The 16,416-nt window shown below is 30.8% G+C and overlaps 1 long non-coding RNA gene across 1 annotated transcript; it reads right to left on the minus strand.

The window, feature by feature from the left end:
* Positions 1–4,477: 4,477 nt before the first annotated feature.
* Positions 4,478–8,298, minus strand: LOC124353385. Its single transcript, XR_006921594.1, has 2 exons — positions 7,822–8,298; positions 4,478–4,692 (listed from the first exon to the last, which is right to left on the minus strand). It is a non-coding gene; the product is annotated as an uncharacterized LOC124353385 (long non-coding RNA).
* Between the last annotated feature and the right edge of the window lie 8,118 nt (positions 8,299–16,416).

Consider the following 16,416-nt stretch of genomic DNA (forward strand, 5'->3'; position numbering starts at 1 on the left):
GTGCACCGTGGTGCTGCAGTAATTGTATTTTGTGTAAAAATGTTTGCCACCTAATTATATCATGTACTCGAAATTTTGTCTCTGTCTCTCTTCAAAATAATGGCATATGATGATTTTTTTTATTCTATGCTCCGAGTTTGGGAGGGGCGCGCTTCCGATACCTCCTGTCTATTTTCGCTAACTCGGGACAATACACCAAGTTGAACGATGTATCCTGTTAACAAAAATTAATAATGTACTTAAAAGAAAAGTATTTAAGTCACTAGGGATTTAAATTTGACTAGAGATATAAAATGACTCTTAGGAAAGTGATAATAGGTTACGGGCAAGCGTTTAGCACCTCAATACATAAATATTTATTGCCTTTTTACCACACGATTGTTACTGACCATAAAGTGTGAATGGTTCTTTTGTTGGATCAAACTTTTATAGGGTATGTTAACTGTAAAATTTATTATGATTGATCTTCCTTATATCTAATATTAAAAATATTTTAAAACGTATTATTATTAGATAATAATAATTTTATTTGAAAAGACTGGCTTAAAATATGTGGATATAAGAAATGAAAGAAGTTGTTTCAGATTGTTTTGGACACAATCTGTATCAGCCTAGTAAATTTAGATGGAATCCTTATTTAAAATATTACGCCAGTTACTATTTCCTCATTCGTTCTAATCAAGCTCCTACACGTTTCTAACCAGATGTACTACTACATATTTTATATTGAAAACTTTTCCAGAACTAATTCTTTTCCACAGAAACCATTTTGGTACATGCAAAAGGCACATGCAATAAATCAAATAGAGATTTGAGTTAAAACATACAATTTCAATTAGTTTGGCTAATGCAGTTAGTCTAATGCATCTTGTATATTGCATAGCTTAGATAAAGCAATGCCTTATTTACTGCTACAATGTTTTAACACGTTTTTCAAACGTCTCAAAACATAAAAAGTATACGTACATTTAAAATTGTTTATTACTTACAGTTTAATCGAATTAATATATAACAATTTCAGTTTTATATCAATAAGGACATCAGTTAGATTACATAGAAGATTTCGTGGAAAAAGTTACCATTGACCCTTCCTCTATTCACACCAAAGATAGTTGATACATTTCATTTGTTATTTATTAATATATTGATGATTCCGGTTTTTAATTAAAACCTTTAAAATATTTGATATATACAGCATATTGAGTTCAGTTATGAGTAAAACTTATGTTTTGATATATTACGTTATTCTTAGCATAAGCCCAGGTTTAGCATACTCTCTTAATTTTTATGGATAAAATATCTTATTACAGTCTACTTCCCAACTTCAACCACTTTCTAATTCAAACAAAATCCAGACTGTCTCTGTCAGCAATGACGTCTCGTATACCACAGTCATGTATAATTACTTGCGTACTTTGTAATACTTGGATTACAGTTAATTAATTACACTTCCAGGCAGCTTTAAACTCTTTTTTAAGCTATTTCGATTCATGTTCTTATAAATTTAGTAGTTGACTCTTGTCCTTTAATCGTATTATGTATTCGTAAATTTAATAATCATTTTAATAACAACTCCAAACATTTCATACTTAACAGTGAAAACAACTTATGTTGTCTCTTTTCATGTTTGATTCTAGTATATACCAGTATTATAAAATAGGAATACGCCATACCACATTTCGCGTAAAAAGCTTCGGTAAGATTTCCAGTCAATCTCAAGTGTACTGACGTTTCATTATCGAAATGTCTTGCAAGTAGGCTTACAATCATACAGAAATAAAAGAAGAGTTTTAAAACCTCTTGGTATACAAAAGAGAGTGATAGGCATCAATGATGTTCTGACAAATTGTATTGTCGGACATGCACTATCGTCTACCTAACTCCTGTCTAAAAATAAGTGACGTCTTGCCTCATGACATTTATATTTCTGACCATTAAGTTGTGTGTTGTAACAGTGTTGTGGAATATGCGTGTGTTAAGGAGTGAACTTCAAAAGCTCAACCCAAGACTGCACGTAAGTCAAATCTTGCCACCTAATTTACTGTTGAGTTTTCACTCTATATTGAAATAGTAAATTTATAAATTCCATCACCAATATACGTGCTGTAATTTTTGGGTTAGATAGTTTACTTGTGCTAATATATAACATTTTAAATCCCGTATGATGTTACCCAGCTTGTTCTCGATCATTTTAGTCTGTTATTTTCTTCATCACTACAGTGGTTTTATAAATAATCCATTTTAAATAAATATTTTTATTATTATTTATATTGATTTGATATCGTTATTTATTTTACGGTTACATTTTAAATTTATAGATCACGAGGAAGATCTCTCTTATGCTTATTTTACACTATTCTGGCTTCATAAGATAAAACATTTGTCGATCTATGTTGAAAACTCGCCTAAATGCTTGTAATATTTTTTTGACATAAATACATATCATAGAACACGTGATTCCTTTATTAGTAATCTGGAATTTTGAGAAACTGAGTACAATAGTAAAAGATCAATCTTGTACAAAAATATGCGAAGTAAGGTTTTCTTAAGTTAATGGGCAAAGTGGAAGTAGCGTCCAACTAGTTTTCTTGACACAACTAGTAAAATTCTTGGTCTAGTTAGATAAGGCTCATCTACAATTGTACTAAAAGTTTATATCATTCTAGAGTTAGAGATAGTATCGTATACATTACAGTATAAAGGATATTCTATATATATATATATATATATATATATATATATATATATATATATATATATATATATATATATATGATATAATTTGTAACCAAGAAAAGTATTACAAACATAAAATACCACTCGTGCAGCATATTTCAAAGTAAGGAATAAATAGAGTTTCAATTTTATAAATTATATTACCCCGGTACCGTTATAAAATATGACACCTGTAATAATACGAGTAATAGCACATCTATGGAATTCAAAATGGCTGATAAGGCCTATTGAATAATTTAGTTCCTAGAACACTAACTATATGGGTTTCGATTCTAAAACGGGTCACAAAATTGCGCACTACTGTGTGTGTGTGTGTGTGTGTGTGTGTGTGTGTGTGTGTTTGTGTGTGTGAGAGAGAAAGAGTGAGAGCGAGAGAGGGCGAGAGAGAGAGAGAAAACAAATATATAAAATTATTAAGTATTTATTTTCCAGTGTAACAGCTCCTTAGTTCAAGAACCTGTTCTAAAAATCTCTCAAAAATCTCACAAAGCACTGCTTGTGGTACCAAAATGTCATATGACAAGAAAAATATCTAAACGTAGATAACAGTATCACTGTAAATTGGAAAACACATTTCTAAACCTAAACCGTTAAATTTTCTCGATTCAATTTTTTAAATTATACCCTATATCCATGCGCACTATAATATCATAAAAACGATTAAATCATGTATTAAAGAAAAACATAAAACGTGAAGTAACCACGTAATGTACTTTTCCTAGTAAGCACCATTATTACTTCCATTACTATTATTACTTATAACTATACATCTGAGACCAGGCTTAACAAGTGAAACTTACAATTTTTAAGTCAATCCTACCCTTTAAGGTCATATTAACCTCAAGCCTGAACTGAAATATATGTATCTGACAATATTTTTTTTAATAACAGGTTATTTAATAAATGTTAATAATATTGATGGATAAATTTTATCTCCCTTTAAGTGATAACATCCAAATATGACTTTTGCAGCTTGGCCAGTTTTTGGGATTAGGATCAGGCTATCTCAAAAGGACAACATCTGACTGTACAATAAAATGATATAAGAGAAGTTTTATCTGACCATTTTAAGACCTATAATGGATTCCGAGTAAGTGAACTCTTCACATATACATTGGATTACCATTATAGCTATGAATATTAAAGAAAAAATCCAGTCATTATTTCTTTTCTGCAGGTCATTTCATTCTTTCATTTAGGAATAAGATTCAGTTCCACATTTAATTATCAAACCTCTTATTCCTTCAATATCAGGAATATATTAGATTTTTTAGCAGTATAAATGTTATTCGCATTTATGCTATCCTCAAAACCCCATAAAATAACATTAATTGTTACCTAACATAAATACAACATTTTGCAGAAGTTAAAACCTTAACACTGCTTCCATGTCTTAAATGGTTGAATGTTTAGGTCGTTTTAAGATGACTCACAGGCAGACATGAACCTCTAAACCACAGAGTTACCATGTGAAAAACCCAGTATACAAACTTATTAGCGAATATCAGTAGCCACTAACATACTTCAATATATTGTCGACTATTGCTGATATTAACAGCAATTCTCTTTATGCATCTACATTTTTATAGTATTACAATAATTTATCACCAACAAGTTTGTGTTATGCGTTATTGACCTAATTTGATTTGTTTGATTTCCCTTCATATAAAATTGGAAGTGAAATTAAATAAGTATTTTTACATGGATGTACATAATATTTACTGAAATAAATTCACGCAAACGTGTTACATTCTATACTAAAACGAAATCAATTACATACTCATAGTCATGAGTAAAACTAAAATGTACCATAAAACTTTCGTTAATAATTTCATCCTTGCACAACTATGTAATTTATTACTTCGCCGTCTTCCAGTGAAATCCTTGCCTATGAAATCCTTAAGGATGTTATAACCGCAGGTTTTCGCTTCCACATAACTTTGACATCACAGTTTTCTGAAACAAAAATTTTAATATATGAAGTTACCAAAAAAACTTCCTGATATACTAGGTAAATAAATAACGAACTTAAACCGGTAAAATATAGGGATCTGTCATAAAGTCTGTAAATAAATACACGTAAAGTAACGGAAGTTATGTCCATTAATAAAGGGTGAGGTGACTATGTTAGCGTACGGGATGACAGGAGTGACAGTGTATTTGTGAGCACACAGTGTCATGTCTCCTCTCTTTGTTTTGTTGTACCATAGTTGGAACGGTACATGTAAATAAAACAATGGATCCAATGTTGGCTTTATAATATTGAAAACAAAGCATTATAAAATACACATGAGACTCAAATGCTGGTGATCCTGTTGTTTTACTGCACTATAATGTTTTTGTGCAAATTATATCTTTGTAGTAAAATAACAAACAAATATATGACAATATTTATATTTTACTAAAATCTTTTTAGTTAATTAATTACAGGATGACTTCTTCACTATGTTTTATACATCTTTGTCAAACGGTTTTCCGGTAATAAACCTTAATGCCAGTAGGTTTTTGTAGGTAAATATTTTCAAACTTACCAATTTAAAAAACCTTGTTGGTTTAAAGGAATGTACCGTATTTAATATATTCGAATGTGGCTAAACTAAATCTTGTACCCTAAATCATACATCTTATACTCTTCATCTGTCATAAATGGTAAATAAGACTTAATCTACTTTTTTATGTTGCTAATTAATTAAAGAAATATTTCAACTTATAGTAGTCATAAAGTATCCAGGTACACTTTATACATTTTTAATAATGCTATTTTTAAGTATTTATCAGTATAATAGGTTTCCAGAAATGCTTTATAACTTTATAAACACAACAAGAAGCCTAAATAGAAATGAACAAACATTTTTTATATTAGTAAATTATTTCTAAATTTAAAGAAATTTAACGGTTTTCAATATTTTTCTTAGTTTTTAACAGCTTATTATTACTTACAAATTTCAATTTGCACTTATAGGGTGGTGTATTTTTGGTTATACATATAAAAACAGATATACAGTATAACCTTTAGATCAAGTTAAACATGCTATCGTATAATACATAACAAAATACTAAAACATATTTTCTCAGGCTTATACGTAGTTTAAAATCAGAAAATACCCAATTTTCGTCTGTCAAATAGTTTGTGCTTAGAGAGAGAGAGAGAGAGAGAGAGAGAGAGAGAGAGAGAGAGAGAGAGAGAGAGAGAGAGAGAGAGACACACGCAATTTTTTACCATTATACTAAAAGTATAATGGTATATTATATTATATTATCAGCATATATTATATTATCTGCTATCTCATTAAAAGAAGACCACAGTAATATACACATATCAGGGTCCCTGAATACTAAATATTTCTATTATGTTATTACGAAAAATGTAACCACTTTGTTCTTGAGTTTCACCTCCTCAAAATGTTAGCTTCTATTACTCGATCTTTACCGGATATATAACTTCGCCTCCTTTTGGAAAACTTGCGTCGAAGAAAGGAGTAGATATTCCGCTTAGTGGAGCTGTTTTTGGCGTCATTTCGTCTTTTCCGCCAAGTATAGACATGAGATTTCAGATGTCACTGTGGTACACAGTACCTAGTAGAAGATTTGCTGGTTAGTTACAATAACAAACAGTTTAGGAGACTAAACTCTACTACTATAATTTTAAGACTAAAGCGATCTGATAGACCACAGCTCGTCTCTTATATACTCACTTGTTGTTAATAATTTAACACCTGATTGGAGTTTATGTACTAACCTAATACTCATAACAATAAACAACAATAATATAACTTTTGAATTAATGTGTCACTGATACATTGCTATGAAAAACCATATGTAAATAACCATATTTATACCACTCATGACGACAAGGACTGGAACTATTCCTATATTCAATGGAAAGCGAGACTGTATAAGGGCACATTACACACAGAAGAAAGGCAATAAACATTCACGTTTATTCTGTTTGTTGGTTTCCAAGTGACTTCCTAACTGCGCGATTCACAGTCTTTCAGGAACGAGAGTGGTTAGTTTTCCACTTTGTGAACTTTAACCAAGAAAGGCACAAAGTTTTTATGTAAAGTACAAAAATAAGGAAATAAGTGAATTCAGTTTATGATAAAGTACATTTTTTATGGCAGAAACGGAAAAATTATAACTAACTATAGTTGTTCTCCGAGTTTAATTACTCCTGGGATTTAAAATAACGAATATTCTAAGGTAAATATTAAAATTTACAATATATCCAAAAGAGTAGGTTTTAGTTCATAATATTCAGCAGTTCCTTGTTAGTTTTAATAGTTCAGGGCATTATTATGCCAAAATTAATTCAGGTGAGCTTATCCAGTGACTGAAAGTCACTGATGAGTACCCCTCACTAAAAGGTCAACTGCAAACTTGATAATTGCAGAAATAATCTATGTGTAAAATCTTACATGTCAAGATAAAAAATACAGTTAATGAAATAGTAATCTTTGATAAATTAATTTGGTAAAACTAAAAAAAAATATTTTAAAAAAATTTAAGACAAAGATAAATGAAAGTATTCAGTTAAGTTTAAGGCTGAGTGTTAGTAAAGGTTGTCACCCAAAGAGATGGAAATATTGTATTTGTTTCTGTCTGTTTTGTCTGTTCACATCATATCTCTAAAAGTTACTTATTGCCTTGCAGGTGTTCATAAAGCTTCATTTTAACACGAGTAACATAAATTTCGATGATGATGTATGTAATTCCAAGGGATTTTACTGAGCGTTTATGAATATTGGTGTATTGGTAATAAGGGCTACACCATTTCAAAGAGAAATAGCGTTGTAAATAAATTTATAATAAAACTCACATTTTCTAAAGTCTTCGCTCTGTTCCAAAGCAAGATCACTTGTAATAAAAAGTTATATTATGCTGATTAAATTACTAGTAATTAACTAGTGTACATGAAACAGCGATAATTATAGGACTAAACATTAAAACTAACATTTAGTACATAATAAAAAATAACATGACATTGATATAAAATATTATCAGTCTGTTGCAGCTTCCCTTAATTTATTCATAAACTAGCAATAACATAAGTGAAGAATTGTTGCAACTCAACATGTAACTTACAGTAGAGAGCGAGATGACACTGGGAGAGTTAGTGAGAGATTGTGTTAATCGGCTAGACAGTATCAGAGTAAAGCCCTCATTACGGCACAGAATCTAATTTACAGCGGAGTCACTGATTGCTCAATCCCAGACGATCGCTTTATCTTGGATAATTGCCAATAATGCTAAGCCGTATCTCACCATTTCAACACACTGTAACTGTTTTTAATGGAACTACTAAATTTGAATGTCGCGCCGTCTTGGGAACTGAGGATACGTTAGTTGTCGGTTGACTTCTATAGTAATCAAATAGAAGCTTAGATGAAGGTTTTTCAATATTTCTATAATACAAATGTTTATTTATGTGTAACTTGTGCCTCTTTGTTAAGTATATTTTAGATTGTATACTAATAATACTTTTAATTTACATTATGCAACTAGGCATAAATTAGATCTTATTACCATCAGGTACTAATCCGACCATAAATAAGATTTTGAACTTGCGTATCTATATAAACATTTCATTTGAAATAACACTTTTGTTAAATGCAGGATGTTATTCTTCAACGAAAAAAAAACACATATATAACATGTATAAAAAAAAATTAGACCGTTTATTATTTCACTCATTAAAAGTCTAGGCAGTTGTCACCCTTAATGGTTGACAAAAATAAGGTTTGGCCACTGCCTAAACCGGTCACGATAATTAATTTTTAGTTCCTCTCCATTATGTGTCATTAAGACTTAATATTTAATATCGATGTTCAATCAAAAGATTCCCTTTTTCCTTCTAAATATGTGGAAGTAATAAGTTTGGCTGTACTCTTCTTTAATTTTAGGTGTAAATCTTAGCCAAACTATTATGTATTTGATCTTAAGTGTTTTATAGTTTTTGAAGCTTGAAATCTCTCATTTAGCACTGCATACTATAACATTTGCCGCATAACTAAGTAAAAGTTGTTTTTAATATTTAAATATGCATTTTTTAATTTTTTGGGATCATGTTTAACAAGCTGTGTGGTGCAAGCTTAGACTAGAAAAACTACGTTTTATTACCACAGGGTGAATTTTCCCTTGGAAAAGGAGATAATACAGTTTATGAAAGTAGTATTTAAATATTTAACGGACCACATAAAACCTTGAAATACATTTATTAGGAAACATTTAAAACCACCAATTTGTCATCTAACAACTTAATTTAGAACTATATCCCCAATAAAATTGTGTGGCTCTAAATATACTAACATTTGGAAAATGCATGGTGATTTCAGCTGCTTGATGATTCACATGTCATAAATTTAAAGATACAGCTTCAGTTTGGTCTTGACCCTGATAGAAGCGACAGTTAAATAAAATAAAAATATATATTTACATGTGTATAAGTTTGTTATATGTTAGTATGCTTATTTAAACGCATGTATGACAGATACGGCCAAATACAAAATAATTGAATCGGAAAAAGTAAGCGCTCTGTGGTGTAATTGTAGCACATTCACCCGACAAGTTAGAGATCCGGGTTCGACTCCCGGCGGAGCAAGTACTTTTTGTGATTCAATGTTTATTGAAATTATTTATATATATATATATATATATATATATACATAAGTAAGCCTATCAAGAGAAATACGTTGACATCAAATATATTTAGTATGATCAGATAAAAATAAATATACAATAACATTACATAGATAGGGTAAAGCGCTTCCCTTAATTCATATAAAAGAAATAAAATATATTTACACACGTATATGAATAATAAAATTGTGAACACACATTTATATGGACGAGACCTGTGAGAAAATATTTGCTAAGAAACAAAAATAAGTTATTTCGATAATTATTGTAAAATTTTATTTTGACAGCGTATATTGCAACGATTTCAAAATAAATTCCATATGCTAACAATAGTAATATATAAAACTGGACACTATTCTAACGTATTACTTAAAACAATATGTAATAATTTGACCTTGTACGAGAATTAACAACATAAATGACCTACAACGTATATTGTATTTGTCATTTTATAGATATGTTAAAGGGAAATATTTCCTAAAGTAAATTTGTTTTAGTCTGCGTAAAAAAGTACTTCCACTTGACTAAGAAATTAGTGTTTTTTTTCTTAAGTATTTTTTTACTTATGAAATTTTGAAAATACTGCGTTTTGAATGCAATAATTGGACTAAACCGATATACCACTGTATAAAACAAGTATCTATCAACATTTTTGTTAATCCTCTTTGCCTAAAATGTAAGATGAAATGGGAATATCGTTGGACTGCAGCTGTAAATCTAATGGAGGCTCAGACATATACTGTAAAATATGTATAATATTTGGTAAAGCTTCTCTACTCTGACACTTTATGTAGCTACGCAGCGCCTTTGTTTTGTAGAACTGACAATAAATTTAAGATCTTATATTTGTTTTCTGTAGATATTTATAAACAAATACCTAGTTATGACAGGTATATATGTAAAATTATTTTAATAAAACACAACAATTTGCATCATGTTCATACATAATCAACATGTCGTAAGAATTTGGCTAGCAAGCAGGAGTTTTTAAAACAATTAATTAACTCTTTGTATAATTTATAAGTGCCTTACTGTATTTCAATTATAGTGCCCAGGACTGTCACAAAAAGGATCCATTTGAAATTTTGGGAGGTCATAGCGTTATTTTATTTATATTTTACAAAATGAAACAAGGAGGAACAAATACGGGATTACAGAAAGTCCTAGACAATCATATTCATCGCGAACAACAAGGTTTAACTAAATTTGAAATTGTGAGTAAGTTTTTTATGCTTCTTTGAATATTTATTGGTAAACCATATAATTTCCAATATTTAAATGCATTTTAGATATTAGTGTTAGTGTACAGTCTGAGAAACTGTTACTTTCACTATATGATTATAATATTGCATCAACATCACAATATAGATCTTAGTTTATCAGTGTCGACGTCATGTATAGATTACTGAAAATTTAATCAGTAGATCTGCACTTAATAAAAAAACTATACACAATACTAATCATTAAAACTGAACTACAGGGTACAGGTCACAATACGTCTGTATTCGTCTACCAACCACCTACGACTGACTAGAGGTCACTAGTAAATGGCAATCGTCACCGCAGACAAAAACAACATGGCGGAAATAAAAAGGAAGGGGGACAGGAATGCGTCCTTTTGTTATTATTCGTTCATGCTAGATGAACTTCTTAAACTTTCTGATCCGTTTGATACTTTTGGTTTTCTTTTTAGTTTATTTTTTAGAATTGGCAACCAAAGCGTCCTTAATCTCGACTGATGGTTGCCTGATTGGTTTTTCTGCCAAGTTAATGTGTATTAATTGCCTCAATTAAATTCCTTTTGAAGAAATGTGGTTCCCGTTGTATTATGTTGACTTCATCCCACGTCATATGATGGTTTTCGGACCAACAATGGTGTGCAATTTTTGAATTTTCTGTGAGACCCTTTCTTGTGTTTTCTTTGTGCTCTTTTATCCTTACCTTTAGTGGTCTTTTTGTCTCGCCCATGTATTCTCCATTGCAAGTACATTTTATACTGTAAACACAGTTTTTGGAATCCTGTGTGCCATTTTTTGGTTTTGTTTTTACTAGACTTTGTCTAAGAGCATTGTGTGTTTTTTGAACATATTTAAATAGTCATTCATTTAGGATTCCCCTATTTTTAAAGTCGTAAATTAGTTTATCAACAATCTTAGAAAAAATATTGGACATTCTAAAAATTTAAATTATTATTTTAATGAAATTGAAGAATGATATCTTAAAATATAAGTATAATTCATATCTATTTAACCACTGTTTGGAAGTTTAGATTTGCCTTTAAATTAGGTTAAATCGAAATATCTTTAACTTTAAATATTTCTTAGATTAATCAAGAACATTCGATTCCTTACTTCTTATTATACATTTAATTATCTAAATAATAGAATTTATAATTTCTCGTAGTACCTGTTTGTATTTTCATTCGGCACTTATATTAAGTGAAGATTATAATAACTAAGGAAATTAAAATCCTGCTTGGGGCGTCCTTCAGAAAATAGTTGGTTAAACCAGATATGTATTCAGGGAATAATTCTCAGTCCTAACTCTTCAGGATTCCAGATATGCTCAAAACGAATAGAATTGAACGGGTGGTATGACAATTACCAATATATATATATATATACGAGTATTACTGGCTACAGACATCCGATTATTTAAGAAAAACGTGCACACTCATCAGTATGGTTGCTAAAGTTTGGACTTTATGAAACGACTTGAAACCTATGCGGGAACAATTATGTCCTCAAATTGTAATTTCTGATAATATAAGCAACAACTAGGAATTTCGTTACAATTCCTGTTTTGTAAAAACCTTAACGTTGATACATTAAATCGCGATGTCTATAATCCTAGATAAAATATGGATTGAAATCCTTAAATCATCCTAATATATGTTCAATATATCTTGAAACACGGACTAAAATACTATCTGTTTCAATGTTTACGGCAAAAAGCTGTATTTAAAATATTATTTAAAATAAAAAAAACCCTGCTTGCATTAATAAACCGATACATAGAAAGAACTGCAGTAAAAAGGTTATAAAGAGCATAACGAAAGTGTTATTGTATAGACGGATGGAGACATGTTAACTCCTAAACTAATACCGTTCTACTTAAACTAAAAGAATCCTATATGCAAGTTTTAAATATCAAGACAATTTATATGACGTATGAGAAAATAGATTAAAAGGTAGACAGACAGACAAAGAGATGTAATGCTATTACCTTTGAAACCTAAATCTAACAAGTTCTTGTGATTTTTCTTTCAAGATTGCTTAATTATAATAAGAAGGACAGATAAACAGACTGCTATATACGTTTTAGCCCCAAAATAAAAAGGTTTCTTTATTGGAACATAAGAAACCAATATACTAAGTATATATGACTTTCCTTTCAAAATCACATAATGATAGTAAAAGGAACAGATATTTAATTTTAGAAACATAGTCGTTTGGTTTGAGGATTCAATTAATACTCATAAGATATATTATTTCAATGTGAAATTCTAATCTAGATCATTCTCAGGAGCAGTAATATACATCTCACAACAATGATGCACTCAGACTCAAGCCTGGCAATTCTCAGTCGTATATCTCCCTTTGTAAGTAGTGTTTGGTGTCAAGTTTGCTATAATTTACTGCTCTACTACGAAACTTTAGCCTAATTCGCTGTTTCGGTTCTCTTATTGTATCTTACAACAACTACTAATAGACTAAGTAATACAAGCGTTAGTTTTATTGTTGATGAACTCTTATAAATGTCTGTCTTTAATGTTTATCCAACAAACATATGTATTGGCTAAATATGTAGATGAGCAAATCTAGCTTATTAAATTTTTTAACAATAATTCAATCCGAGAAGGACTTATATGAATATAAATATCTGAAAATTAAAAATTAACCAAAATAATTTTATAATGGGGATTTAATGGTAGATATTATGATCCATAAGTCGTATTTAACCCACTCTAAAATAGTACATGTATACTCTTTGTTTTGTTATTTGATGTTAAGAATTTTCAACAAACGCTATATTTTTTTATTAAGAAAATTTATACTTTTATTATTTATTTCTTCATGTCCTTCCCTACTACTGTGCAGTTTTTTTTATATAGTGTTATTATTTCTAGAGATAATAATATTTAAAAAGATTGCGACTAGCTGCGATACATTTATTGAGCTATGTTTACTAAAACGAAAATAATTTGTTATGAAAAATAACATAGCCGTCTACAGAGAGAACATACAACATTGTAAGAGTTACATACAACATAGAAGGGTGCTATCATTGTAACGGTCTTTATCCATAGGAGATTTAGCTCTAGAAACCGTACCAGTTAAATATGTGTTATTAAAAGAGAATCGGAATCACAGTCATCTTAATTTGTCAAACACACCATTACATGTCGTCCTCAAAATATCATGTTCAAGGGGAGACAAATATAGATAAACAGAAATTAAGTTTTATTACTTCCCAAGTAAATACGCAGCAGTTAGATTAATATCGGTTTATATAAACATTTTTATTTTGGTGAATAATAGTTACAAAAGTGTTTGAACACTTTGAATAAATATTCGTTAAAAATTTAAAGTTAAAATAAATTCAAATATATTTATTAAACCTCGTATATTCTTATTATGCTATTTAAGGACAATCACTTGCGTAAAATTTAAATTCATTAAAACCATTCATAGATGCTATTTTGTAAACATCATCAGTAAATTCATAAGGACATTTAAATATACATATAATCAAATTAATTTGCAGTACTATGTTTTAAAATAACAATAATTAATTATATACTTCGTAAAATACGGTTAATGATTGAATAAATGTGATTGATTGGATAACCTGAAAATTGAATATTTTGTGTTAAGGCAAACAAGTCCAGCAGAGACAAAGCATATACATAATCCGAGATGAGGGGAAGTTTGGTGTGGTAAACCTCGAAATAGCGGAGAAGTTTGCACCATCGTGTATTGCTTCAAGTTTATCTAGTTAGATTACATATCAGCAACTGGTTATGACATACTAAAATTAATAGTTTTCTCCTCTATGTGGCGAGATTATTGCAGAGGCTCACTAAACGGATAGCTTTCAAACGTTATTAAATAATGCTACTTACAAAACCTTATAAACAATCAATCCAATCTGATGTTATCTCTAGGTTACGGTTTAAAATTAATTGATTCTCACATTTACGATTAATCTAAAATGTCCCAAACTGTTGACCAACATAATATTAAGATAATCCACATTTTTATTTTGTACCTTATCTTCATCACATTAACATTTTCGTTACGACAGTCATTCAGGTTTAAAATATTTAACATGACAAAGACTCATCAGGAACCAATCAAGGGACTGGATAAATCCCTTTAGCTCATCTGTGATATCGATTATGTCATTTTTATGACGAATTCGTCCCTAATTATATAATCTTTCTCTTTTTTCCGTATTTCCTCTTACTTCTGATTTACCCTTACGTTATTCGCCAATGTATTCACTATTATTAATTATATCTTTCATGCTCATTAAGAGATCTCTGCTTGTTCCTAACTTCCTGTTAATTATTTACTAATGCATAATTTGGCTAAAATCAGAGTGTGACAAAAGATCATCATAGTAATTAAAATTATAGTAGGAAGAAATAATCATATAGGCATTTTATCTAGTCTGTAAAGCGTGTATCAAAATGAATGACCTGATTTTAAAACTCAATATCTATTGCTAAAAATGTACTAAAAAAATAATATTTATTGCAAAATACTCACAAAATCTTAAAGTTTTAGGTATGTTATTACAAATGTTCTATATGTCCACCAGCAGCAGCACGAACAACATCCAGACGATAGCTAAATTCCTCATAAACCTTACACAACGTATCTGCGTTCACAGACCTTATTGCGACAGTTATTCTGTTCTTTAGTTCTTCGATGTCATGAGTTAGAGGAGGAACAAACACTTTTCCTTCACATATCCCCACAAGAAAAAGTCGCATGGGGTCAATTCTGGTTGATCTTGGAGGCCAAGAATGAAGGGCATTGTCTCGAGGTCCCGTGCGCCCTATCCAGAGGTGGGGCAGAGTGTTGTTGAGAAGCTGCCGAACATTGTTGTGCCAGTGAGGCGGAGCTCCATCCGGTTGGAAAATGAAGTCACTAGAGTCTGCCTGAAGTTGTGGAAAAAGCCAATTCTGCAGCATTTGTAGATAGCTCATTCCATTCACAGTGTCTCCCTCAAAAAAAGAAGGGACCGTACACTTTTTTACGAGAGACTGTACAAAAAACGTTCACTTTCGGCGCTCTCGTTCATGCTGAATAACGTCGTGAGGTTGTTCGAGTCCCCATATGCGCACGTTATGTCGGTTTACTTTACCACTAGTATGAAATGTTGCTTCATCACTGAAAATTAATCGTGATAAAAATGTATCCACTTCCATGTCCTCAAGTAGAGCATTACTAAATTCAACACGTTTTCTTTTATCACCAACCCGGAGAGCGTGTACTAATTTTAGTCTGTATGGTTTGTACAGCAAACGACGTCTTAACACTCGCCAGACAGTCATTTGAGGCATATTTAGTTGTCTGCTTGCACGTACACTAAACGTACACGTTTTTGGACTGCGCTCATACGTTTGCCGAACTGTTTCCACCATTTCGTCAGAAGTGCGAGGTCGGCCTGAACTTTTACCTTTGCACAAGCACCCTTTCTCTCCAAATTGGCGATACCATCGACGAATGTTTTTAGGTGAAGGCCGATCAATGCCGAAACGACGACGAAAAGCACGCTGGACCGAAACAACTGACTCATCCTTGGCAAACTGCAACACACAAAACGCCTTTTGTTGAGCGGACGCCATTTTACTTCAGACTGACTGGAAACGAAGAAGACGCACTGACCGACATCTAGCGGCGATTTTATGAAAATTTAGGCCACGCCCATTCCAAATACACAGCTTACCTTGCCCTCACGCCTTATGTTTCGTAATTATTACCGTACAAAATCAGGTAATTTTTTTGATACACCAGGAAGATCTACAAA

This window comes from Homalodisca vitripennis, chromosome 2 (assembly GCF_021130785.1).
Source record: "Homalodisca vitripennis isolate AUS2020 chromosome 2, UT_GWSS_2.1, whole genome shotgun sequence".
NCBI lineage: Eukaryota > Metazoa > Arthropoda > Insecta > Hemiptera > Cicadellidae > Homalodisca > Homalodisca vitripennis.